Source organism: Ursus arctos, unplaced genomic scaffold (genome assembly GCF_023065955.2).
Source record: "Ursus arctos isolate Adak ecotype North America unplaced genomic scaffold, UrsArc2.0 scaffold_25, whole genome shotgun sequence".
In the NCBI taxonomy this organism is placed as follows: domain Eukaryota; kingdom Metazoa; phylum Chordata; class Mammalia; order Carnivora; family Ursidae; genus Ursus; species Ursus arctos.
Window position 1 is genome coordinate 24,360,015 of NW_026622930.1, and position 27,464 is coordinate 24,387,478.

The 27,464-nt window shown below is 52.1% G+C and overlaps 1 protein-coding gene and 1 long non-coding RNA gene across 5 annotated transcripts in view; one reads left to right on the top strand and one right to left on the bottom strand.

Annotated features, from left to right (window-relative positions):
* IRF2BPL (interferon regulatory factor 2 binding protein like) overlaps positions 1-26,451 on the top strand; it is a 52,976-nt gene extending 26,525 nt beyond the window's left edge. Inside the window, exons 2-3 of one of the 4 annotated variants that reach the window (XM_057318580.1) lie at positions 9,454-9,718; positions 14,939-15,735. The gene's annotated coding sequence lies outside the window, so the exon portion shown is untranslated. Of the gene's footprint in view, positions 1-9,453; positions 9,719-14,938; positions 15,736-25,721 lie in introns of those variants that run through there. The other 3 variants (XM_057318582.1, XM_057318583.1, XM_057318581.1) reach the window with 3 other exon arrangements.
* Positions 20,547-25,798, bottom strand: LOC130544807 (uncharacterized). Its single transcript, XR_008961424.1, has 3 exons — positions 25,421-25,798; positions 22,483-23,401; positions 20,547-20,817 (listed from the first exon to the last, which is right to left on the bottom strand). It is a non-coding gene; the product is annotated as an uncharacterized LOC130544807 (long non-coding RNA).
* Positions 26,452-27,464: the final 1,013 nt, after the last annotated feature.

Consider the following 27,464-nt stretch of genomic DNA (forward strand, 5'->3'; position numbering starts at 1 on the left):
CCACCCCCCAGGCCCTGTGAGTCACTAGAAGTGCAGTGAGAGCTGCTGAAAGTCAGGGGTGGGTGGGCAGCTGGGCCACAGTGGCTTCAGGAGGAGGAACTGCAAAGTAGGGATGGGGGGGCCCCCCAACCTGATGAATGAAGGCTTTAATGCAGTCTTGCTACTAACTGGCTGACCCAGCCATCAGGTGCAATTTAGGGTAAAGCAGGCGTTGGAGCATTTTCTTTCTCCAATGACTAAGTAGGTTTGCAATGACCTCCTCCTCTCATAAAACCCCTCACACCTTTTTCCCAGCCGCTTCCCCTGCACAGACATGCTTCTCTTTGGAAAATGGGAAATGGTGTATATGGGTAGCTGTGCAGAAATGTGTGTAGCTCTGTGTGTGTGTGTGTGTGTGTGTGTAGGAAAGTAGCTCATACATGTGTAAGGAAGTGCAGAAATGGGAGTGTGTGTACTTGTCTGTGCGTGACAACGTCTCTGCTGGGGCTGTGCATGGCCCTGTACGCGCAAGAGCTTTCTCTGCCTCTGTGCGTGCGGGGAAACGTGAATGCATGCGTGTGCACGCGTGTCCAGGACAGGCTGTGGGTGTTTGGGAGTGTGGGGGACCTGAGGTGTGTGTGGGTTTGCAGTGAGTGTGCCTGGGATTCTGTGCAACTGGCCCTCATGATTGTTTGCAGGGGAGACGCTGTTCGGCTGGGATATTTATATTAACCAAAGCAGTAAAATGCCCAACTGGTCTCCCTGCTTCCCCTCTTGCTTCTTTGTAATCCCCCCTCTACCTAGCAGCCAGAGCAAGCTTTTAAAAATGCAAATCAGACCATATCATGTCTAGGCTGAAAACCCTCCAGTGGCTTCCCACTGCATCTGGAATAAATCCAAACTTCTGACGCTGGCCTACCTCCTCTCCAGGCTTTGAAACTTCGTGGCCTCATCTCCTCCCACTCCTCTGGCCCCTTGTGCCTCAGCCACATAGGCAAGAGCCTTTACACTTGACCTTCCCTCTCCTGGACCCCTCTGCTGCACGATGCTGTCCTGGCTCCAGGTTACAGCCCCGCATGGTGACATTATCTGTGGGGCCGTCTCTGACTTCCCAATTTAAATCGGTACCTCCAGGGGCTCCTGGCTGGCTCAGTTGGAAAAGCATACGACTCTTGATCTTGGTGTCATGGAGTTTGAGCCCCACATTGGGTGTAGGGGTTAAATGAATAAATACACTTAAAAAAAAAATTGGCGCCTCCAGTCTCTCTGGTCCATTGCTCTGACTTCTTTTCTCCCCAATACTCGTCAGTTGGGTCTGAAGCAGAGCCTGAGAGTTAGGTCTGCACAGGGGGTGTTATTGGGAGCAGCCCCTATGAAGGATTGGGCAGGGCCATCAGACAGACCACGTGCAGATCTGACAAGGTCTCCGCCAGCCCCCTGTTCCTATACCGTCCAACCCCTGGGGCACCCAGAGCAACTGGGTGACTGCCCATTGGGGGAGTCCTGAATTGGGTGGCAAAGGCTAAACCCTGTACCACATCTGGCTTGGTCAAGGGCTGAAACCGTCAGCTCAAAAGCTGGGGTTTAAGAGCATGAGAAGGCAAGCCGCAGACTGGGAGAAAATATTTGCAAAAGACAGATCTGAGAAAGAATTGTTATCCAAAATATACAAAAAACTCTTAAAACTCAGCAATAAGAAACCAACCAGCCCAATTTTTAAAATGGGCCAAGCACCTGAACAGATGCTTCCCCAAAGAAGATATGCAAGTGGCCAACAGGCATCTGAAAAGCTGCTCCCCATCCCACGGCATGAGGGAGCTGCAGAACCAAACAGCAGTGAGATACGAGCACACACTATGAGAAAGGCCACGTTCTGGAACACCCATGACACCAAACGCTGGTAAGGAAGTGGAGCAACAAGACCCCTCCCTCGGGGCGCCTGCCTGGCTCAGTCCGTAGAGCATGTGACTCTTGATCTTGGGGTCATGAGTTCAAGCCCCACACTGGGTGTAGAGCTTGCATTAAAAAAAAAAAAGAAGAAGTTTGAAGATAAAAGAACTCTTGCTCATTAGTGATGGGAATGCAACATAGTATGGCGACTTTGGAAGACAGTTTGGTGGTTTCTTACAAAGGTAAACACACTTTCCTATACCGTCCAACCATCGCACTCGTTGGTATCACCCAAAGGAGCTGAAACTTATGTCCGCACAAACACCTGTACACAGATGTTTATAGCAACAACACTAAGCGTGACCCCTAATGTAAACCATGTACTTGGGGGGTAATGATGTGTCAACTTAAGCTCATGGACTGTAAGGAGTGTACCGCTCTGGTGGGGATGTTGATGGTGGGGGAGACTGAGTGGGGCCAGGGTATGTGAGAATTGTGTACTTTCTGCTCAGTTGTGCTGTGAACTTAAAAACGCTCTAAAAAATAACGTCTATTTAAAAAGGAAGGAAGGAAAGAAGGGAGGGAGGGAGGGAGGGAGGAAGGGTAAAGGAAAGAGAAAAAAAGCAGAGAACAGAACAGAAGTCCTCAGACCTTCTCTCCGGGCTCCCTGCTCCTCCCTGGCCATCTGCATCCTTTCCTTCTGCGGTCCAAGCCTTTTCCGACCTCCTCACGGGAGATGTGTTTGCTAGGCCTGTCTGTCTGCCAGTCCTCTGCTTTTATGGTTCGCCTGGATCCTTTGTTCAAGATTTTCCAGCTCAGGGACTGGGCTGGCTGGGAGCTTCTTCATCTCTGCCATTCCTCTGTCATCCTTCCAGGCGCCCCCAACAGCTTCCTCCCAGCCCACCAACCTCTCAGTCACAATGACAGCCGTCAGCTGCCCTGTTGGCCCCGTCCTGACAGACACTCAGCCCGAGGAGCAGGAAATCCAAGAGTGGAGAGAAGAAAATCCTGGATAACTCATTAGCACCACCTCCAGCCAGGCTTCAGCTCGCCTCCTTTGCTGTCTGACAGAAGCTAGAGGAAGACATTTTCCCTCTCTCTCCCACAGACGGGGATCCCACAGACTGTGCGCCCACTTCCATTTCCCAGGCCTTGATTAAGACTTCTATAGGCCCCAAACTCCAAACCGAGGAGGCCATCCCCACCGCCAGGAGCGGTATAAAATAATATCAGCACGAAGCCACAACGGAGGTGTGAGGAAGCAATCTGACATTTTGAGTTTTCCCGTGATGATTGCTTCGTAGTTTCGTATTTCCAAAATACCAAACACGATATTCTGAAATGTTTTTCTCCTTCTTTGCTGGTTCCCTAAGTGTGGGTTTTGTGCACACGTTGCTCCTGTCATCAGCCTCGCTGACCTTCCTGTCCCCAGCAGGCCTGCCCTGTGCTGAGGCTGCGGACGGCAGTTCTCAGGCTGACCTTGAGGACCTCAGGGTCCCTTCTGTGACAACAGGCCTGGTGTGCAGCCTTGGATGGGTCACATGATCTGGTTCTTGCCTCTATTGCCTCTACACTCCAGCTCGGGGCTGACGGGAGATGAGAAAAATGGGGAGCGGAGGGGACAGGGTCCTGAGTAGGTATTGGGAGGGACCGTTCCCCTTGGCTAGGGTAACCCAGCATAGAAAATCAAATTGGAATCAGATCAACAGATAACTGCTAAAACCCACATTGTAGGGAAAAAGTTAGTTGGGTTGGAGAGGGAGGCCAGGGTGGAGTCTTATCAGGCCTGGGAGAAGTGGCCTGAGGCTCTCCCAGGGGTGACCGGGAGGTCGAACAGAATGGTCAAGTGTCCACTGCGGTACTGCCCATCAGCTCACGTCCCCGCCCTCCTGTAAAGGCTGGCGGAACAGCCCCGCATTACAAACGGGCAAACTGAAGCCAAGGTCACATGCCTGATGGTGGAGGAGCCGGTCTCTTGAACTGGGTCAGTAGTGAGATTTTGGCTCAGGAGACTCAGGGTCCAGAGCCTAGGGCTCACATTTGTGAATTTTATCATCACCTGGCTCCCTCTGAGGCTGGAGGGGAAGGTGAGCAGCCTGCAGACGTTTGTGTCGTAACTGTATATTTAGCCCCACTATGCACTGGGCACCCTGGTAAATGCTTCAAATATAGGGTCTCATCCACACCAGCATTCCTGCAATGTGGGCATGACGGACCCCATTTTGCAGATGAGCTCAGAGAGGGACAGGGACTTGCCCAAGGTGACCCAGAAAGCATGGGTGGGGTCTTCCAGCCCCAGGGAAGAGGAGCTGCAGGAGTGCAGAGCCGGTCTGGCTTCCAGAAGCTGACCCCAGGTCACAGCACCAGGTGCAGTGACCGGTGGATGGTGGGCAAGCAATCAGTAGCTGGTAAAAGAATGAATAACTCCAGGATGGATTAACTCCCTCTGGCCTCAAATCTGTGTTCTTGCCTGGGTTCAACCCAGTCTGGGGATCCGGGAGCTGAAAGCAAAAGCCTGGGGTCTTCCTGGTGAGAAAGGATCCCAGGGCAGGGGCTGGTGAGAGTGGAGCGGGTGAGGGGCACCCTCGCCAAGGCCCCGAGAACCCATGCTTTAGCCTGGCCCTGCGAGCCACTCCTGGTGGCCACGTGCAGTCCCAGAGGGCTCTGGAAGGGTTCACCACAGAATAAACATCCAGTGATTCAGAAGATCCTGCCGTGCTGGCCTCCAACTCCCCCAAACCCGGCTATTGCCATGGCAACCGGCCTTGCCAAACCAGAGCTTGCGGAGGGCGTCCCAGTGAAGCCCTTCCTGGCCCAGCAGAGCCCTTGGTCACTGCCAGCTTGCCTGTGCACGTGGCCTGGATGCCCACAGCACCGATGCCCAGGTGAGAGACACAGCCTAGGGACTCTGGGCAGAAAGTGCAGGCTTTAGGGGTCAGATGGCCTAGCTGGAATCTTTGGGTCAGCTGTGTGAGCTTGAACAGTCCAGCAAACCTTCCAAGCCTCAGTTTGCTGCCCTGCAAAATGGACGTAATAAGGTGCGCCCTCGCAGCACTGCCGGCAGAGCGGATGAGGAATTGCACAGGAATGCCTAGCAGGATACTGGGCACGGAGCACGCTGCCAGTCCATGCTGGTCACAAGAGGAGCTGCTCGGCTCACAACCCCAGATGGAGCTCCGGTTACTGCAGGGCCCCAGGGCACATCAGGGGGAGGGCACACAGAATCACAGGCGTACAGAGCAGTGATTCATCGGGAAAAAAGGAAGCCCACAGCCACTCACACTGTACCAAGCCTGGAGGTTGCCCTGGGAGATTCCCATCAAACAGCCCATTCATTCCACCTTGAACTCAAACCTCTCCAGGCCCCCTGGGCTCTGGGACTCCCAGACTAGAAGCGCAGACAGACAGAAGGAAGCTGATGGAGAAGGGGGAGGGCCAGTGTGCACAGAAAGCAGGTCTGACTGGGTCCGAGGGGGTAAGGTGGGGCTGGGTCCGGCAGCCCCTGCCTGCGGATGGGCCCGCCTGCTGTCAACTCCAATTGAGCAAAAAGGCCCCTAGGGGAAGTGACAGCAGAGCGCGGAGCAGTATTAATGGCCACCATTTATTGAGGGTCAGCCAGGGGCCAGAGTGATAAAAGCAACTAAGGCCGCATTCCCCCCACCCACTGCTCAGAGTGCTTGGGTGACTTCTCCCTGCTGTCCATCCCAAGACCCAAACTCTAAAAAGGGCCTGCAAACCCCAGCCCATCGCTCAGCTCCTCTGCCCCCAGCACTCAGGCTTTCTTCGGTTTGGGTTTTCAAATGAATTGCGCCTTTCCAGCCTCCGGGCTTTACATACTCAGCTCCTCTACTTGGATGCTCCTTGGCCGTCTTTCCACAATTCATTTACTGGATACGATCAGTTGTACGAGCCGCATTTTCAAAAGCCAGCATTTGACTCAGAAATGATTTCAGACTACCTAAAAGTTGCAGAAAAAGAGCACCCATCTTCCCATATCCCCTGCACTCAGTTTCCCCAAATGTTAGCGTTTGACCGTGTTGACTGTCATACAGGCGTGCTGGATGCTAGAGCCACTCGTGTGACTTTGCTCCCGACTTCCTATTCTGTGACTTCCTGTGGGTCGCTGGAAATCGGCCACGGAGGCACAGTATTTACACCATGGAAATTGGTAGTTGGGCTTTTTTTCCCTGGAAAATGTTTTCCATTTACTACCATGTCACCGTTTTATCAATATCTTTTTCCTCTGTGTGTGTGTGTGTGCGCGCGCGTGGGGTGTGTGTGTGTGTGTGTGTGTGTGATACACTTTGTTTCTGAACTGCTCATGGGCAGGTGACAGCCATGCCTCTTCATCCCTAAATACTTCAGCATGTGTTTCTTTTCTTTCTTTCTTTCTTTCTTTCTTTCTTTCTTTCTTTCTTTCTTTCTTTCTTTCTTTCTTTCTTGATTTAGTTATTTATTTTTAGAGAGAGAGAGAGCACGTGGAGCGGCGGGGTTAGGGGAAGAGAGTCCTAAGCAGACACCACACAGAGCACAGATTCTCATGCCGGGCTCGATCTCACGACCCTGAGATCACGACCTGAGCCAAAACCAAGAGTCAGACGCTCAACCAACTGAGCCACCCAGGTGCCCCCAGCCTGTATTTCTTAAAAAAAGGGACATTCTCATATAATGAGATAATATAATAATATTATATATATAAATATATATTATATATATTTATTATATAATAATAATATAACAGTACATTTACCAAAATCAGGAAATTTTTATGGATACAGTTCTATTGTCTCATCTACATACCTTATTCAAACATCCCCAGCTGTCCTACTAATGTCTTTATAGCAGAAGAAGAATTTTCTGCTCTGTGTATGTGTGGAAATATATCCTCTACTGGTAGCATCCATTCATGATTCTTTTTTTTTTAAGATTTTATTTATTTATTTGACAGAGAGCAAGCAAACACGAGCAAGGGCAGCAGCAGAGGGAGAGGGAGAAGCAGGCTCCTCGCTGAGCAGGGAGCCTGACGTGGGGCTCGATCCCAGGACCCCGGGATCACGACCTGAGCCAAAGGCAGACACTTAACCAGCTGAGCCACCCAGGCGCCTCTCCATTTATCATTCTTGCCTGAAACAATGAATATCATGGTGATTGGCAGATGATAATTTCGTAATTCCATCATTTTTTCCTACATTTGTTTCTTAGCATTCTTTGTTAAGGAAGGGCGTTCTTTTCTCCCCCATTCATTTGTTTATTCATTTATTTCTTTATATCAGATGGACTCATGGATTGTTATTTTATTCTCTGGCTTACCATCTATAATGCTTATTACTTAGTTCAGTGCTCAAATGATGCCAAAGTAGAAACCCTTTTGCCCTGGCTTCCATCCCTATTGACATGTCCTCATTATTTTTTTTTAGCACACCGTCACATTCTACCACGACAAGATGTTCCAGGGTCATCTCGTACTTTCCCTGAGCCAGCCCTGGAATTGGCTCCCCAAAGTGACCTGGTTTTTTGTTGTTGTTGTTGTTGTTTGTTTGTTTGTTCCCCCCAGTGGAGAATGGTATTTAGAAACCAAGATCTGGGAACTGGGGGTGCTCTGTGTTTCTGGGGAAGATGAATCTTTTAACTCTCTGACAGCAGGATGCATGTTGTCGACTCCCTCGGTTTGGCATTTGGCTTTTTTCCTTCCGCCACTCTTCTATTTCGACCAAAGCGGAGTCCAGCAGGGAGCAGCACACAGCCAGGACCCCGTCCTCACCCTTCCTGCCCTTCTCTGTGCTGACTCCCCACAGCCCCCTTGTCCTGTCTGCCCGCTTTCCGTGGAACCTGCCCCTGGGAGCCTGTCTGCTACCGACTCAGGGGTTTTATACCAGGGAAACTTGCTGCAGAGCACGGTGCCTTTCTCTTAGATTTTACCCCACACTGATTTCTGACGTTACCCTTTCGTTTTATTTTATTTATTTATTATTTTTAAAGATTTTACTTATTTATTTGTCAGAGAGAGACAAAGAAGGAGCACAAGCAGGGGGAATGACAGGCAGAGGGAGAAGCAGATTCCCCACTGAGCCCGATGTGGGATTCGATCCCAGGACCCTGAGACCCTGACCTGAGCCAAAGGCAGACGCTTAACCAACTGAGCCACCCAGGTGCCCTACCCTTTTGTTTTAAATTGGGTGGGAGATTGGAAACCCTTCTGGGACTGAAGGAAAGTCTAAAAGAACTTTCAGTTCCTTTAGTTCTCAGTAAGCACAAAAGAACATTTCTAGGGGTAAGAATGTTCCATGTCATGGTTAATTGGCACACATTTACTTTCTCCCTGTTACCCAAAATAAAAGTATGTCATCAATCAATAGTGTATTGGACTCAGTGAAATAGAACACACCCAGTTAACCTTCAAAACTGAGCTCACACTACTTCCTCATGACTACTATTTCTCCATAGCACTCAATACAACTGGTAACATTGATATTGGGGTCTCAATTGGGTAATACTTGTCAGAAGGCCCCATGAGCACATGCCCCTGTGTGTCTGTCTTGTATTCTTAGCTGTATCCTCAAGGCCTAGCCCACCACAGATGCTCAGTACAGATTTGTTGAGATAAATCACTGAATTAATTTAATCTTCTCAACAAGCCTGCAAGGCAGAGATGACTCTCCCAACTTTGTCGATGGGGAAGCTGAAGCTCCAAGAACCCAGGTTTGTTCCATGTTTTTCCACCAGTAAGTGGTGGGATGGGGGTTCAAACCTGGATTTGTTAGATTCCGATGTCTGTGCAAAGTGTTTCAACAGAGGAAATGGTTTTAGTGAGAACTGAATTGAATTTTTATTCCCCTGATGAGTTTGGTGTCCCCACAGGAGCGTCTAAACTCTTAGAAATTAGGGCAGCACAAATATGACCCAGGAGAGGACCCAGAACAGGGGCTGGTGATGCGAAACCAGCCCCCAGGGCTCCTTTGGGGGGCCACTGCCCTCAGTTCATCCTTTGCCATAGTCCCACAGGGTTGGCCTGGACTGTTCCCCCTCCTCATGCGAGGGCCAGCCAGAGGTCTGCGACAGCGGTAAGCCAACTGGCCGGGCCCCCCACCCCAGCTCTGCCTGACTAGCCCTGCCCCCCACCCCCATGGTGCCTCCTAGGGCAGAGAGCACTGGGCAGAGAAGAGGCTACACGTTCAGTTTGAAATTAGGGAAACTGAGTCTCAGAAGATGTAAATACTCACCAGTGGGTAAGGCCCCCCGTTTTTCCATCTGCACAAGGGTGGGATTGGGCTTGGTACATCCCAGATTTCTTCAGCTCTCCCCATAGCTGTTTGATGACCAGCCTCCTCCCCCCTCCCCCTCCCCCCACAACCCTAGGGCTTTCCTGCCCTCTTCCCAGGGGCATGGCCTCTCCCCCTATTTCCCTGTGAACTGGCTGTGTCAAGACAGGATCCTTTCTCAACAGATCTGGTCCTGGGAACAGCACAGATTGTAATAGTGGCTCCCGGTACTTCCGCTCGCAGACATCAGGGCCAGGTACTCCCTTCGTTCTCGCGGCAGCTCTGCGAGGTTCCAGCTGGGCATTATTATCTTCCCCTTTCACAGGTGAGGACGCGGAGGCACCAGGAGCTTAGGCACCTGACCCGGCTCAAGATCCGGAACTGGATCTCCCTGAGTTCAGGTTCATAGCCACCGCACACCACTACCTGAAATTCCATTCTTGGCTATCTATCCTTTTCTGGAAGGCACACATCCAGGAGGAAAGCCTGGGAACACCAGCACCTCAGCGCCCAGGCAGATAGGCCCAGCGGCCGTGGACCAACCTGGATGCTTTCAGGAGCCCGCGGCACCTGCGGAGTCTGAATCTTGGGTAAAAGGACCTGGTGGTGGTTCAAAAGGGCCATTCTCCTTATGGAGCCTCCAGGCCTGGTGATGGTGCCCGGGCAGTCCCTGTGCTGGGGACTGGAACATGCTGGCCATCCGACAGGCCGGGAGGGCCCCGTGGGGTGAGTGAGGCAGGGTGTCCAGCAATGAAGCCATGCCCATCGCTGCCTGGCAACGGGCCCAGCTTGTTGACTGGGGTATCTGGGGTCTGTGATTTGGAGGCTATCCCTCTGGTAAGCCAAGGGTTGGAAGAATTGGCAGGAAGAGAACAAGTAATGCCTTTCACTCCTACATTGAGTCTTGGGAGAAGGTGTAGTAGCTGGCTGAAGGGGGGGTTGGTGCGGGTCCCTGGCCCGGCAGAATCCAGGGTCCAGCCCTGGGCAGGGAGGGGCAGTCCTGGGTAGCCTCCAGTCAGAACCACCTCCAGCCTGCCTTCTCCTCTCCTCGCTGCCCCAGGGCCAGCCCCGAGTTCACCAGGAGGCCAGGCACACCTTGGCCTGCAACCAGATCCTCACAGATGAGAGCGGCCGCAGGGAACTTCAAAACACCTCCTGTGTTCAGACAGGGCTGGGGTTCCAGGTGTGATAAAATGTCAAGGGCAGCGCCTCCACTTGCTCTTCCTGGGGAGCTGAGGCTACCGGAAGGACAGTGTGCTCCTTCAAGATGGCTTTCAAACAAACTCGGGAGGGCCTGGCCCCACTGTGCACCCTGTTAAGCACGAAGAGAGCTTCTCTGCTCCCAGGCCTGGGCTCCCCCGTGCTGCATTCTCAGGGGCTGCACCGCCTGCCCCTGGGAGCACGTCCAATCCATGTTCGCATCTGCATTTGTACCCCCCTCACACACACACACAGCTGAGCCCCTCCACCCAGCCAGCTCTCCAAAGTAGGCACCCACAGCCACAGAAAGAGCATCGCATCGTTATCACAAGGTCATCTCCTCTTGGGGTGGAGACACCAGGGAGAGAAATGGCCGGTAGCACTCAGAGTGAGGCTTTCCTTTCTTCCTCACTGTCTCTGCACACGTCCCTGGCCCCCCTCGGAAGGCCACTCCCACAGGGAGCATGGCGGCTGGAGCAGTAGGGCTGTGCAGGGAGACAGAGGCTGGCTCTTCACAGGAAAGGGTTAACCTAACTGGGTCTGAGTCTCCAGAGATACCAGAGCGTAGCCTCCCTCCTGTCCCCACAGACTTACATACGGCTCCCTTCCAGGGGCAAGGAGGGCTGGGCGCCCAAGACCAAAGCTCGCAGTGATCACAGCACAGGCCTGGCTTTGCCTCTGAAATCCCCACTGGTCCCATGGCTGCATCCTAAGGAACTGCTAGGGGTGGGGAGGAGAGGGGCAGCTCAGGAGAGGCGAGGAGTGGGAAGATGGGAGACAGGGAGGATGCAAAGGCTGTGGGAGGCCAGGCCTCAGCTCAGGCCTCAGGCAGGCCTCGGCTGTTGGCAGTCGTTGAGGGGAACATTTGAACCAGGCCTCCAGTCATATCTGACCCAAAGGGACATCCCCTCAGGGCTCCCTCTTCTTCATACATCCCTCTAGAACAAAGGTTCCTTGTTCTTAACCTATTTGGGGTCAAAGACCACTTTGAGGAATTTGCAAAAGCCATGGGCCCAGGAACATAGGCCTACACAGTCATCAGGTACCATGGCCCAGGCCCAGCTGCGAGCCCTTTCTGGGATTCTGCATTACAAACCTTGCCCCAAATGGTGAAGTGTCTTCCAGTGGTTCCCGACCAAGCTTGTGAAAATGCAGGTTCCCAGGCCCAACCTCCACCATACTGAATGAAGCAGGATTGCTGGAGGATGGGTCTGGATGTGTGTTTTATTTAAAAAAATTTTTTTAAAGATTCTATTGATTTATTTGCCAGACGGAGTGAGAGAGGGAACACAAGCAGGGGGAGTGGGAAAGGGAGAAGCAGGCTTCCCCCTGAGCAGGGAGCCCGATGCGGGCCTCGATCCCAGGACCCTGGGATCATGACTTGAGCCAAAAGCAGATGCTTAACAACTGAGCCACCCAGGCGCCCCTGGATGTGTATTTTAGACACCCATATTGGCCAAATTTGGGGAGCTGGTTGAGGGTAGTTGTGGAGGTGCAGGAGGGGTCCTCCAGCCTCAGACATTCCGGTCTGGAACTTTGGGATGGGGTTCAGGAATCTGCATTTTAATCAAGCAGCCCAGGGGCACCTGGGTGACTCAGTCTGTTGAGTGGCCAGCTCTTGACTTCCGCTCAGATCATGGTCTCAGGTTTCTCTCTCTCCCTCTGGCCCTCCCTTCCCCCACCTCTCTCTAAAATAAATAAATCTTTTCTAAAAAACTCAAGCAGCCTCAGGAGGCCTGGGTGGCTCAGTAGGTTGAGCGTCTGCCTTCAGCTCAGGTCATGATCCTAGGACCCTGGGATCGAGCCCGTGTTGGGCTCCCTGCTCAGCGGGGAGCCTGCTTTTCCCTCTCCCTCTGCTGCTCCCCCTGCTTGTGCGCTCTCTCTCTCTGTCAAACGAATAAATAAAAAAATCTTAAAAAAAAAAAAAATCAAGCAGCCCAAGGATTTTGATGCAGAGAGACTTTGAGGAGGGGAGGGGGAGCTGTGACTCAGTCCTACGCGTGCATCAGGCTGGGTGGGGGCACTGGAGGCCCTGTTAATTGATTTATATAACGTTCCAGAAAACTGTTCTAGGGGCACGTGGGTGGCTCTGTCGGTTAAGCATCTGACTTAGGCCATGATCTTAGGTCATGATCTCAAGGTCCTGGGATCCAGCAGCTTCTAGCTCCATACTCAGCAGGGAGTCTGCTTGTCCCTCTCCCTCTGCCCCTCCCCCTGCCCATGCTCTCTCTTGTCTCTCTCTCAAATAAATAAATAAAATCTTTATATTAAAAAAAAGACAGAGGGGTGCCTGGGTGGCTCAGTCGTTAAGTGTCTGCCTTCAGTGCAGGGCGTGATCCCAGAGTCCTGGGATCAAGCCCCACATGGGGCTTCTCTGCTGGGAGTCTGCTTCTTCCTCTCCCACTCCCCCTGCTTGTGTTCCCTCTCTCGCTGGCTGTCTCTCTCTGTCAAATAAATAAATAAAATCTTAAAAAAAAAAAAAAAGAGGTCAGAGAGCTCCCTCACTCGCTTTAAAAAAAAAAAAAAAAAAAGACAGAAAACTGGTCTAGCAACTCATAGGCCCAGCCAGGTACCTGGTAGTCCCTCGGGCTCCAGGCCGAAGGCTCTGGGCTGGTGCCGGAGCCCTGCTCCAGAAGGTGGGCAGCTGGGTCTGAGCCCCAGCTCTGCGCTCACCAGCTATGGGGCTCCAGCCAAGTCTCCCGAGACCTCCGTTTCTCTGGCTGTGAAATTTGGGGCCTTTGCAATGCCAGCAGTCTGTGCCCACATCCCAGTGGCCCTGGCCACATGTTGGAGCAGCGGGCAGCCGGCTCCCCTCCCCAGGACGCTGCCCCTTCCCAGGAGAGGCTCTGGGGCCCAGAACTGCCAGCTCCGGCACGTTCTCCACGGTGGTCCCTTCACCACCGCGGGCCTGGAGGCTTGCCGCTGGCAGAGCCCCTCTCAGCCCTGAGTTGCTCCCTTCCTTGAGGCAGTGGGCCCCCTCTGGGCAGGACACGGGTGGTGGTGGTGGTGGCTGTGGTGTGCTGTTAGGGCAGGATGGGCCATGGCTGGAGGCTGAGGTCAGGAGGTCAGGGTGTGTGGGAATGGCAGACCCCTGAGGCTGGGACAGGCTGACCCTGTGCTCCTGCCATCTGTAGGGAAGTGTTTCCAGGCCCGAGGAGATGCGCCTGGGGGGTTCCCCGCACAGGTGTGGGATGCTGAGTGATAGGGCTTTGGGTCCTCTCCACCAAAGCTCTGGAACAAGGTCCCCGGGAGCTCAGCGACCAGGCGGGGCCTCCCCTGGGCTCTCCCCCTTTCTCTCTGGACAATCAAACAACTTTCAGGGTGCCGGCAGCCCCTGCATGCTCCCAGCACGCTCCTCTTCTCTGCTTGCGCCTCTCCCCACCCAGCCCTTCTTTTCCCCTCTCCTCCAACCTCCAGCCTTCTGGTTTGGAAGGGCAACCATGGGCAGCTTTCCCCTCCCCAACTTACGTCCTGAATCCCAAACCCCAAGGAGGTGGAGTCAGTGGGAGGATAGAGAGCGCAACCGTCCTGCTTTCCCAAAGCTCCCCTCAGTGCCGCGATTCTGACCCTCTTCTGTTAAAGAAAGCCACAGACTGAGAAAACTGCGCCCCTCCTGACACAGGAAAAGGGCTGGTGTTTCAAGCTCATCCATACTTTGTGTACCTGACTCATCGGGTTCATTGAGCATCTGCTATGGGCCGGGCGCTGGGGTGACGGTAGTGACCAAAGGACGTAGTCTTTGCTCTCTTGGAGGCACTGACTACAGAAAATAGGAGGCCCTGTTTGGGAGCCTTTGTATCTCTCGGATGCTGGTGAGCAGTTGTCCCTTGTCCTGCCCTGAGAGCCTGGGGAGCAGAGGCAGAATTCAGGGGCTGCCCTACTGCACATGTGTTTACTAGAAAGCCCCTCCCTGCTGGGCCGTGTCCTCCACCTGTCTCAGAGCCTCTGAGCCTTTCCCCTGGGCAGCTGCCCCTCCCCACCCCTCCCTTCCATCTTGTCTTCCTTCCTCTCTCCCCTACCTTTTGGCACTGGCCACAGCTCTCAATCCTGGCTGGCCACTGGCAGCCCTGGAAGAACCTTCATGAAGCGTCTACCCCATCCCAGGATAGTCACATTCCACAGGTGTGGACTAGGGTCCTGGCCTCTGGATATTTTAAAGCTCTCCAAGTCTCTCTGAGGCAGGTTGAGATTCTGGCTGCAAGACCTGCAGGGAAGACCTAAGTGCATTTCTCCGTGCTATGACTTAGAGCTCTGATGCACTGAGGGGTGGGCCTGGGGGCTTCGGAAGAACATGGAGGGCTTCAAAGCCAGGTCAGAGGAGATAAGACTGAGCCCAGCTGGTCCAGATATGTGCACTCAGTTGTGGGGCTGATAGTCACACAAGGAGCTCAGTGAGAGTGAGGGATCCTCTGCCTTCTTTCCAGGCCATTCCCAGAGCCCTCTGTCCCCTCAAGCCTGCAGAAGGCTCCTGGGTCAGACCCCAGTTCTTTGAGGTCTAGGAGGAGAAGGTGGAGGAGAGAAGAAATGGAACAGCCCTAGCTTCTTTCTCTCCTTTCCCTCTTAAATCCTGCTCATCTTTAAAGGTACAATTCAAATTTTATCTCTTCCAGGAAGACTTCCCTGATTGCCCGGATCAAAATCAACTAACCAATTCCTCATAGGACTTTCACAAGGTCTTCCTCTGGATTCTCTTTGTGTACCTGACTCATCGAACTTAGATTTGGAAATGACCTGGAAGTTGACCAACTCTCATCTGCTTCAAGCAGACGCACACGGACATGTCATAGAGGTGGGCACCTCAGCCTGCGGCCAGAACCCCAAATACCTGGGGTTACCTGCACATGTAGGGGCGCACTGCCTTCTGTCACACCATTCCTGTAAGGGGGGAGGCAGGGCCCGGAGCTCCCGGAGGACTGGGAACACAGCTCCCCTGGGCTCCTCTGACCCTCAGCCCCGTGCCAGGGCTCTGGGGGGAATCAGGTGACAATCTGCTCTATCCTTCCCTCAGAGGGACTGGACGCTTCTACCAAAAAACCTGAGCACAATCCTGGGCAAAGAGCCCTCTTTGTGGATGTGTGGGGCCAGATCAGGGCTCAGCTGGGAAAGGATTGTAAGGGCCCCTTTCCCGCACGTGTAATACAAGAAAAACCACATTGAGAAGTTAGAAAGCCCAATAAAGATTCTGATCTTTCCCATGATGACCTTTTCATTTTTTAAATATCACACCTTTTTGGGGGTGTCTTGCTTTGCTGGTGATGTCAGCAGCACATGTTACTTTGTGTATCAGGAAATCCAATTTTTCATTTTGTGTGTGTGTCTAGGTTTCCACGCATGGGTTACATATGCATACAGTAGGCGTACACACACACACACACACACACACACACACACACACCACATCACATCACATTAACTAGCGGTTCTCAGCTATGGTTGCACATTGGGAACACCTGGGGAATAATAAAATCCCAGGGCTGAGGCCACCTTCCAGTTAAAATAAAAAAATCACCTCTAGGGGTAGGACCCAGATGTCAGTAGATTGCAAATCCCCCGTCCACCATGATTCCAGCGTGCCGTCACGCCTGAGAACCACGGGTGTAGACAGCGGCTTGTCTGCTGCAACCCCTTTACTGAGCAGTTAACGAAGTGAGTCTGCGGACTCTGACACTGTTAAGGGACCCCACTTGGAGAGAAGAAGGTGGCAAAGGCTTGGCCTGGAGGCAGCATCCTCGCCTGTCAGGTGAGAGTGTTGGTCAACCCGTCTTCGAGTCCCACATAATTCTTAGAAGAAGCTCTGATAGCACTGTGGGTGTCAGGAAGGAGAGGAAGAAATACATCTTTTAGGGAGAAGCTGGGGCCCATGTCCTGGAGCTCTGAGCATCCACAAGGCCACAGCTGCTCCTCTCTCTCTCATTCTCTCTCTCTCTCTCTCTTTTTTTTTTTTTCTGCTCTTCTTTTTATGATGGGCATCAACCAAAGGACTCCTGCCCATCTCCTGTAGGAGACGGCAGCTGGTTTGAGCTGCTGGGGAGCCGAGATTAGGCAGGGATTAGTGCGTGTGGTTTGGAGGGGCTCTGGGGTCTTGCAGTCAGCTCAGGAGTCTGAAGTCCAAAGATAGCAAATGGTCGAAGGAGCAGACAAGACTGCGTGTGGAAAGGAGGGACAGATAAGGGAGTAGGGACAGTTGGCAAGCTGCTGCATGGGCCACGAAAGGGTCATGTATTGTTATTAATTTTTTCAGTGTAATTACAAAACTGAAATATTCTTATAAAATATGGACAATATTGAAATATAAGATAAAAACGAAAAGTTCTCGCTCTCCTCCCATTTCCTCTCTAATTCTGCTTCCCACTATTGTCATTTCGGTATATATCCTCTCAGACCATTTTCTATATATACATGTTTCCATACACATTGTTTTTATCGTGTTTTTAATACCCTTGGGTTGTCTCTACATACTGCTTTGTAGCGTGTCTTTGCATCAGTCTACCACGGGCGTCTCTGCGCCTGCTCCTAAGTCGGGGTTACTTCATTCCCTTTGACAGCTGCCCAGAATTTCACGGCCCTTAACCATTACGGGAATGCTGCCTGCCGACAGCACACTTGTTCGAGTATTTCTGTAGGATACCGTCCGAAAAGTGGGATGGTTAGTTCTGGAAGTATGCGCATTCCTAAGTGGGCTGGGTCATATACAACTGTCCCCAGCGAAAGCACCGCCGTCCCCCCGGAGCCCCCTCCTCCTCCCACCCTCATGGGCACTAAATCTTACAAACCCTTTGGATTGCATTTCCCAAGCTGTATGGGGCATGTGACCAGAGCTTAAGCACGATGCAGTTCGGTGGGGGTCCTAACAGCCTCCAGGTTCCCGTTTTCCAGCTGAGATAAGGGGGTGGGGGGAAGGGAGTGATTTCTGGCAGCAACCTGCAACAGGGGAGAAGGGACACCAGCGAGGGCTGCCACCCTTTCGGGGGCCGTGGCAGGTGGCATGGGAAGGGCTTCAGTGACAAGAGGCCACCGAGGGATTTTCCCGCATCCCCTCATTGCCTCCGGGCCCCGCAGCCCCACCTGGGAGCCGGCCGGGCGGGGTAGTGCCGCGGGTGAGGCGGGTGAGGCGTTTAACTGGCCCCGCCGGCCCCAGCCGACCCCCTCCCTGCCCCACGGCTCACCAGCCCTGAGCTCCCTGGGGGGAGGGGGGGGTTGAGCAGGTGACCGAAACCCTTTGGGCCTCTACATCCCCATCTGTTAATTTAGGGTGGTGGAGCTGATCTTCCTCAGCTGCTAGGGTAAGGATGACATGACCTGATGCTTCTAAAGTTTAGAACAGCGCCTCATAAGAAAAGTCAGCGTGGAGTGACCTTTCAGCTGGTAAACTGTTCCAGGCTGCCCGCAGGCACGCTCTGGCTCCTCTCCCTGGGGTAACCGCTGTGGGCAGTTTGCTGCATCTCCTTCCAGACTTTCTGGAACATGTAGACACACAACTTGTGTGTGCATGTGGGTGCGTGTGACAGTTAAAAATACTCCCGTGTGCCTACTCTATCATTTAGGAGTTTTTTTCCTTTAAAAAAGAATTTTTTTAAGCAACTTTATTTTTTGAACAGGCATTGCATGCACATGGTATAAAATTTTAAAAGGAAAAAAGGGTGTACAGTGAAAAATAAGTATCCTGCTCAGATTCCTGGCCAGCCAGGTCCCCAGTGTTATCAATTTCTTGAGTATCCTTCAAGAGTTATTTCAAGCACTTGTATAAACATGTAAGTTTATGCATTATTTTTCCTCACACAAATGGTAGCGCACTTTACATAATCTTCTGCACTTCTTTTTTTTCATTTAATGATCTATCTTGGGTATATCTTTTCATATCACCACACATAGAGTTATTTTTTGAAAAAATTTTGGCTGCATAGCATTTCATGGTTAGAAGTACCATTACTTCTGTAATCCTTTTTTAAAGAAAATTTAGATTTTCTAATATGTTGCTTATAAAGGAAGCTATAACAAATATCCCTATCCTTATGAAGAGTCTTGTGAAGTGAAAGGAAACCTAGCTAAAATTGACTTAAACCAATAAGTAAAATGGAGTTTGAAGGTTCAGTCACTGTACAAGCCCAGATACCATGCTGACTTCAATTAAGGATTGATGCAGTCACTCGGTGTCCTCACAGATCTGGTTCTCTGCCTGTTTTCTGTCTTTTGATGTGTGACCTTTCCCTTGAGGCTCCATTCAGTGTTTGCTCCCCTGCCCCCTTCACCAGCTCTAGGGTCTTCCCACATGGCACAAAAAGGCTGCCACGGTTCTGGGCCTCTGCCATCACAGCACCACTCCATCCAAGGCAAGGGTGAATGTGTCCTCTGTTGCTTCTACAGGGGAGGAAGGACATGACTTGTCCCAGGAAACTCAGTAAACCACAGTATCTTCTTCACTGTCCTGTCACTTGCCTTTTTCATTTTAATGTTTTATCGGGGACATTGTTCCAATTCAGTGTACATACACCTCTATTTCATTCCTTTTATAATGACTTCACGTACTTAATTGTACAGTCAGCATGGCTTCTTTTCTCCCTCTCTCTTTGATGGAAATTGTGGTGTTTCCATCAAAACAACCTGGGGCACCTAGCTGACTCAGTAGGTGGAGCGTGTGACTCTTGGTCTCAGGGTTGTAAGTTCAAGCCTCATGTTGGGTGTAGAGATTACTTAAAAATAAAATCTGAAAGAAAGAAAAATAGCTTTTCCTCCCTGGCCGCTTGAAGCTTGGCCGCCATCATGAACGACACAGTAACCATCCAGACCAGGAAGCTCATGACCAACCGACTACTTCTGCGGAAACAAACGCTCATTGCCGTTCTTCATCTTGGAAAGGGAGCAGTACCTAAGACAGGAATTCGGGAAAAACTAGCCAAAATGTACAAGACCACACTAGAGGTCATTTTTGTATCTGGATTCAGAACCCATTTTGGGGGTGGCAAGACCACTGGCTTTGGCACAATTTATGATTCCTTGGAGTATGCAAACAATGAGCCCAGGGGTGCCTGGGTGGCTCAGGCGTTAGGCGTCTGCCTTCGGCTCAGGGCGTGATCCCAGGGTTTTGGGATCGAGCCCCACATGAGGCTCCTCCGCTAGGAGCATGCTTCTTCCTCTCCTACTCCCCCTGCTTGTGTTCCCTCTCTCACTGGCTGTCTCTCTCTGTCAAATAAATAAATAAAAATCTTAAAAAAAAAAAAAAAGAACCCAAACATAGACTTGCAAGACAGGGCCTGCGTGCGAAGAAAAAGACCTCAAGGAAACAGTGAAAGGACCGCAAGAATAGAACGATGGAAGTCAAGGGGACTTCGAAAGCCACTGTTGGCACTGGCAACAAGCGAGCTGGAGACTGGACACCAGAAGTCAAGATTCGGCAGCAAATTGATCTGTGGTGATTGTGCAGAGTTTTCAAGAGAGGATTAATAAACTAAGAACAACAAACAAACAAACAAATAAATAAATAAAACAACCTATAAACGATGTTGGAACAAACATCTGTGCTAGTTAGGATACAGTTCAGTTGCCTTAACAAAGACCCACAGTAACAGCTGCTTAATTAAACAAGATAGAAGTGATCTCTCAGGTTGTTCGTAGGTGTGTAAGCCGTACAAGGCTGACAGGGTGGCTCTGTGTTGGGAGGGAGGCAGGTCCCTTTTGTCCTATGTCTTTGTCTACATGGCTGAAGATGACTCAGCACCATATCCTCTGGGTTCAGATCCCAGCCCTTGGATGGTGGGGGCGGAGGGACGGGACAGAAGACCCCTTACCTCTGGGTGCATCACCCAGAAGTTGCACATCACTTTTGCTCACACCCACTGGCCTGAACTTGGTCACGTGGCCACGCCTGGCTGTGAGAGAGCCTGGGAAATAGAATCTCTACACTGGGTAGGTGTGTGCCCCACGAAGAGTTGTGGGTTCTTTTTTTTTTTTTTTTTAAGATTTTATTTATTTATTTGACAGAGATAGAGACAGCCAGCGAGAGAGGGAACACAGCAGGGGGAGTGGGAGAGGAAGAAGCAGGCTCACAGCAGAGGAGCCCGATGCGGGGCTTGATCCCACGTAGCCGGGATCACGCCCTGAGCCGAAGGCAGACGCTCAACTGCTGTTCCACCCAGGCGCCCCAAGAGTTGTGGGTTCTATTGCTAAAAGAAGAGGGAGAGAAACATCTGGTATGGGGTAACTAGCTGTGTTTGCTGCAGCACCCTCAAACACTGATCCGTAAAGAGCCCTATATTTTTGTAGGATGGAATTCTTTTGGATACCCTCCAAAGTGCTTCTCGCAGTCTATGCTCCCACTGGTCGGCCTTGGCCTGTTGCTTTCCCGCACACATTACCCCCACAGCAGCCAGCGAGGTCCCAGCGGCGTGCTTACCTGGGCCCTGCAGGCCACACCCACCGCATGGGCTTGGGCTCTGCCTGCTCGGCTGCCAGTCACTAGCTCTGTGGCCTTGACTGCCCTCAGATTCTTCATCTGCAAAATTAGGATTTTTTTTTTTTTTAAAGATTTTATTTATTTGACAGAGATAGAGACAGCCAGCGAGAGAGGGAACACAAGCAGGGGGAGTGGGAGAGGAAGAAGCAGGCTCATAGCAGAAGAGCCTGATGTGGGGCTCGATCCCAGATCGCCGGGATCACACCCTGAGCCGTAGGCAGACGCCCAACCGCTGTGCCACCCAGGCGCCCCAGGATTTTTTTTTTTTAATTGAGACATTGAAAACAATAAATTAAAAAGAAATTGAGATATTGAACTCTAGTCTAGGTCCTACAGAACCTCAGCTTCTCTTCCAGTTTAAGAGTTAGTTCCACGATTGAGGGCAGTGTGGCTATGGGAGAGGCAGCTTTGGCAGAACATGGCATCTAGAAAGGGGAGGTGACGGTCCCACCCTGTGTGGGTTCTGACCCGGGCAGGTGGGCAGGGTTCAGATCTGGACATGTCTCTAAGGGCCAACAGACCGGATCATGGTCAGGGGAGAGCCACTGAGGCAGAAATAGGCACGTGAAAGGAGGAAGAAGAATGGAAAGAAATGGGAGCATTTAATCTGGGGAGAGGAGATTGAGGGAGAGGAGGGGGCAGGACACGCCTCCTGGCTGGGCTCCTGAATGGGAGTTGGGGGTGGGGGAGGCAGGGGGGCTGGTCGTGTTCCCTGTTACCTCCAGGAGGAGCAGCAGAACAGTGCGTCTGCAGGTTGGGGCACAAAATAAGAGATAGTCTCTCTCTCTTTTATATTTTCTTTTTAAAAAATCATATGTACACTCTTTAATCCCCATCCCCTCTTTCACCCACCCCACCCCCACCTGCCTCCTCCTAGTAACCACCAGTTTGTTCTCTATAGATAAGCGTCTGTTTCTTGGTTTGTCTCTGCCCGTTTGTTTCTTAAATTCCACATATGAGAGAAGTCCTATGGTATTTGTCTTTCTCTGACTTACTTAGCAAAATGCTCTGTAGCTCCATCCATGTCCTTGCAAATGGCAAGGTTTTATTCTTTTTTATGGCTGAGTAATATTCCATCACATACACATGCACACATATCTCTATCTCTATCTGTCGTCTAGCTCGCTAGCTCTTCTTTCTCCATTTGTCTGTTGGTAAAGACTTGAGCCGCTTCCCTAATTTGGCCATTGTAAATAATGCTGCAGTAAACATCGGGGTGCATGCATCCCCTTGAATTATGTTTCTGTATCTTTGGGTGAATACCCAACAGTGTGATTGCTGGATGGTAGGGTAGCTCTACTTTTAACTTTTTGAGGACCCTCCATTCTGTTTTCCAGAGTGGCTGCACCGGTTTGCCTTCCCACCAACAGTGCACAGGGTTCCCCTTTCTCCACAGCCTCGTGGACACCTGTTGTGTTTTGTGTTGTTGATTTGAGCCATTCTGACAGAGGTGAGGTGATGTCTTAGTGTAGTTTTGATTTGCATTTCCGTGAGGATGAGTGATGTTGAGTATCTTTTCATGTGTCTGTTGGCCTTAAGAGATGATCTCCTTATAAATGTAAAGACATTTAAATAATACTTGACTGAAAGGGGAAGAGGTTACTTGGGGCCTAGAGGCCCCTTGCGAGCTGGCCTGGCCTCAGGCTGCTCTTCTCTTTGCCTGTTACTCCTCAGCCTCAAAACCGACTGTTCTTTGTCACTTACCCTCGGCCACCATGGAAACTGCTCCCGCCACGGCTCTCGAATGTCCTCCTTTTGCTCTGTCTCTTGGAAGCTCTTCTGGCCTCGCCATACCTGGCCCCCAGCAGCATGCCACACCGTTGACCACATCCTTCTTGAAGCATCGGGTTCCCTCCTTTACAGCTTCTTCTCTGGTCCTTCTCTGCCCATGGCTTCTCTACTGCACACCTCAACTCACTTTCTATTAGCTCTGCATGTAGCTGGCCACTAGTCTCGAACTCTGCCCCAGGCCCCTGGTCAGGGGCCCAGAGCGCTGTAAGCAGTGGCCTGATGTCCCATGGACACCTGGAATTCAACCTGTCCCAGAAGGACCTTGCCCCCTTGCCCTGTACCTCCAACCTCACCCTCGTGCCGGGCACAGAGAAGCAGCATTCATGCAGAGACACCACCGCCTGACCTGTCTGTGTCCAGTCTTGCCCTCCAATCCATTCTGTGTGTCATGTTGCTCTGGCCTAAGACCCTTCGGTGGCACCCCGTCACCGCAGGACAGAGTTCAAGTGGCTTAACAGGCTGGTGAGGTCCTTTTGGAGCTGGTTCCTTCTACCTTTGCAGCCCCAGCTCTTTGTGCCACCCCCCCTCCCCGTGGGCTCCAGCCAGCCTCCTCCAAGAGGGCACCATTCTCAGGCCTGAGGAGGCTCTTCCCTTCTTCCTTCTGGCGAACAGCCAACTCCAGGTCGGCCTTCAGGCTTCGGTACTGGCTTCTGTCCCCCAGGGAGCCCTCCCCGGTTGCCCAGGCTGTCTCTCCCCAGGCGCCTCTCTAGCACATACCATCCAGCTGCAGAGGCTTGGCCTACTGTTTTTAATTGCTTGATTGCACCTCTGTTCTTCTAGAAGCCCGTGTGCAGGAACCTTGTTCATGTTGTTATCACTGCATACTTGAAGCCTGGGACAGAATACATTGCATAAATATTTGTTGACTACCATGGAGTCAAGACCTGACTAATTGGGTGCTGCCCAGGGCTTCGGCAATGACCCTCTCCTTGAGGACGGGCCAGGGCTCTGAGCTCCAGGGTAAGGAGCTGACAGAGAAGTGAGAGTGGCTGGAAAGTGAAAGTGAAGCATACTGGGGAGGAGAGAGCCCCAGAGGGCCCAGTCTGGGGAGGAGGGGCCGGGCCAAGAGTTCATTCAACCCAGTCTAGCAAGGGAGTCAGGCTAGGCTAGCGCAGGGTTGCGGTGGGAGGGGGCTCTGTGGGCAGGGAGGTGAGCAGACTGAAAAGAGAGAAAATGTGTTTTGTAATTAGTCATTCCCCCCTGGGGTGAGGTTGGGAGTTTTCAGCGGAGGTGGGTAGACCAGATTTGCAAAATGACAAACAGGGGCTAACCACCAGCTAGGGCCACCGTGGGGCTTCCGGCTCTGGTGGCAGAAGTTGAGCTTTCTAGTTTTTTCTCTGTCCCTGCTCACTACATTCAAGATTCTACCAAATAGTAGAACTGGGAGGGGAAGGCATCTGAGGAAAGACTTACCCAGGGGCCAGTCCTGCCTTTCCTGACTTCCCAGGCTGAACTCTGCCTCTCTGCCTGTTTTTACGAAAGAGATTGGGGACACAGTGGCCCTTGCCACTTGGAAGGCTCAGCCAGGGACTCTGCATCCAAAGATCTTGACTAACTTGCCCTGTGAAGGTTCTTGGGAAACATGGAAACATTCCAGGGATGCGGAATCTGGGTAAAAGCCACAATCTTTGCCTTCCCACTAAAGAAAGTAGCAAAGGGATAGGAGTGCGTTTAGGTGTAAGGGGAATGCCTCATTCTGTGCTCAGCAAAGTGGAGGGAGTTGTAGTTGTCCCCCCCGCAGATAACCCTGGGGATACTGGAATCAAATGTTAGGACCAGAACCCCTGCCTCACGCACACAAAAAGGGCGCATTTTGGTCTTAGCTCCTTTGTTTTTTAGGGCAGTGGCTTTCAAATATCTGTGTGTGTGTGTGTGTGTGTGTGTGTGTTTTAGAGGAGGGGAGGGGTAGAGGGAGAGAAAAACTTTTTTTTTTTTAGATTTATTTATTTATTTGAGAGAGAGAGAGACAGAGGGAGGGACAGAGGGAGAGAGAATCCCAAGCAAACTCAGGGCTCAATCCCACAACACTGAGATCATGACCTGAGCTGAAACCAAGAGTCAGACACTCGCCCAACTGCGCCACCCAGGCGCCCCTTGAGAGAGAGAATCTTAAGCAGGCTCCATACCCAGTGTGGAGCCTGAACTGGGGCTCCATCTCACAACCCTGAGATCATGACCTGAGCCGAAATCAGGAGTCAGACCTTAACCGAATGAGCCACCCAGGCACCCTAAGAGCAGTGGCTTTCAAATGTTTAAAACCATGACCCACAAGTAAGAAATGCATTTCTCATCTCAACCCATTACTCTGATGAGCCTTTACATACATATCCTGAAACAAAGGTTTTATGCAACTAGACGTCCCTTTTTATATCCACTAAATGGATTTCATGACGCCCTAAGGGGTCTCAACCCACAATCGACACCGCTCGAGAAGGAGGAGTCAGTTCTTCCCTCTACTGGGTCTTCAACTCCTGACAGCTGGAATTTGGCCCCAGTTTTCCTGATGAGTTTCTTCCCTCCATGTTCTCCTTACAGATAGCCCCTGTACCAGACCTGTAGTCCCCAAGTCACCACCATCATCAGGTTACCAGATCTGTTCCGATCAGCCTTCCTCTGAGGCCCCCAGACCCTGTTCCTGGCAGACTGAGATAAGCATAAGATCCCAGGAGCGCCAGCAGGTTCCTATCTATGCGCGGCTTTCAGCTGCAAGAATCCTGCAAGAATAAAGCACTTAAACTCTAAGGGGTTAATCAAATCACACACCAGGAAGCCCAGAGGTAGGTGGCCGCAGAGCCCGATAATTAAGTGATCACATGGCCTTCCGTTTATTTCCCGGTTGCCATCCACCAACCTTTGGAAATGCTGTCCTCTCCCTTGGTCTCAGTGTGACACGAGCTAAGGGGCTTTTGTGGGTAGCAGGAGAAGGGAAGGGTGGGGCCCGGGCTTCAGCTGGCTGGGTAAGTGAGTGAGTCACAGAGTGGCTGGGCCCCTTCAGCCCCATGTAAGGACAGACTGCAGCCGCCCACTGCCCGCCTGGACTGTGTCTGGACAGAAATGGGCATGTCTGCTTTGCAAGGAGCCCCACCTCTTGCTCGGATAACCCTGTGAATCAGGAAGGCCAGAGATGCTTATCGTCTCTTTTCTCTCCACAGGCCCCCAAAGCGGAAATGACTCCAGCCCTCACCTACAGAGCGCTGGGTCAGAGCTGAGCAGAGAAGCCAAAATTCTGTCTCCACCTCGGGGCTAGGTCCCCTGCAGCAGGAATGAAAGAAGGTGTCTGGTGCTCCCTTGTACTTTGGACTTTTTCTAAGTCCTATCTCCAACACCCAGACCCCTCATGCTGTTTCTTTCTGCCCACCAGCCACTTGGCTGCTGGTTTTCCCAGGGAGAGCTGGAGGCGGGGCTGGGGCGAGGGCGTGGTTCCCGTGGTGTCCCCAGGGCTGTCTAGGGCTTTGGTAGCATCTGCGAGCCTAGACTTAAACCCTGAGGCAGGGCTAGTAGCACCTGGGATGGCGTGTGAGCCGTGAAGGAACCTGAGAGCCACGTCCATTTTATAGACGCAGACTGTCAGGCCCTGGGAGACGGTGGTGATTTGCCCAAGGCCACACAGCTAGTTAGCAGCCGATGCCTGGACTGGGGCTCCTGCCCTCCAACCCCTCACTCTCCCTGCTCCCACCTGCCTGGATCCCTGGTCTGCTTTCTAGTCCAAGCCTAGCATCTTTGACGTGCGGGGCTGTCTGATCCACGCTCCCCTGCCAGCGGGGGAAGGGACTGTGTCCCCTTCCCAAGCGGGTTTGCGTCTCGGAATGAGAATCCACACTGCAGGCCTTGAGACAAGAAATGCTAACCCTTCTGAATAAAGTCCTACTTTCAACGAAGGGAAACAGGGCTTGGCAGGCTCTGGGCAGGATTTGCTCCAGGAGCTGGTGCTAGGGAGGGTGTGGTGCCACTCCGTGTGGGAGCTCTGCCTGTGGGCAGGGAGGGGGGCCCACTGGAGTGCGTGCTGGTGCATACGTGTGTGTGTGCAGGAAGAGGGGGGTGGCGTCCGCAGCCGGGGGTGGGGGTACTGGACTGGGAGTTGGAATGCCAGGGTTCTCTCTCCCGCATGTTAGCCCCATGACCTTGGAACTCAACCTCCCAAAGCTTCAGTTGTCCCAGCTGCAAAATGGGGTTGCTAAGAAACTCCTTCACAGGGTTGTTAAGAAGATCCAAACGTGTGGATGTGAGTGGGCTCCCAAGGACACGGCATGAGGCTATTCTGGGGTTGGGGCTAGAGGAGTTGTCCTGCTCCCCTTGGGCACTCACTGGAGCTGGGAGTGTCAGGCGGTACTTGGTCTAGGGAAGGGCAGGGCAGGATAGGGCAGGGCGCAGCCTCTCCAGGTCCCTCTCCTGTGACTTCCTCCCTTGCTTCCTTGGCTGCCCAAGGCAGCGCTAAATCAGGTCACCACTTGTCTCTCCTCGCAGTGGCTGTCATGCCGGCAGCTCCTGCCCAGCTCCCAATCCAGGTCATTGGCTCCCACACCCCTCCCTTCCCCAGCAGCCAAGGAGACAGCCTCAGTGCTTTTGTTCTTAAGTGCTGCTCACTAGACCCTGGCTGTGTGCCTGATACTGGGCCCGTTGCTTGAAGAAGAAACAACAGGCCCCCTCCGCAGCGTGCGATACGCCAGGCTCTATCACGAGAGGCTCTCTCGGAGGGAGATAAGATCACTTCTATTTTATAAGTGAAGAAACTGAGGCTCAAAAGGTAAGTATCTCAGTCAAGGTCGCTCAGCCGGCAAGGGCACAACCAAGGTTGAAACCTAGCTCTGTCTGATTGCCAAGTCTGTTTTGAATCCCCAAGGTCCTGTTTTGAGAAGACAGGACACAGAGGGTGCAGGCAGGAGCTGGGGGCACCT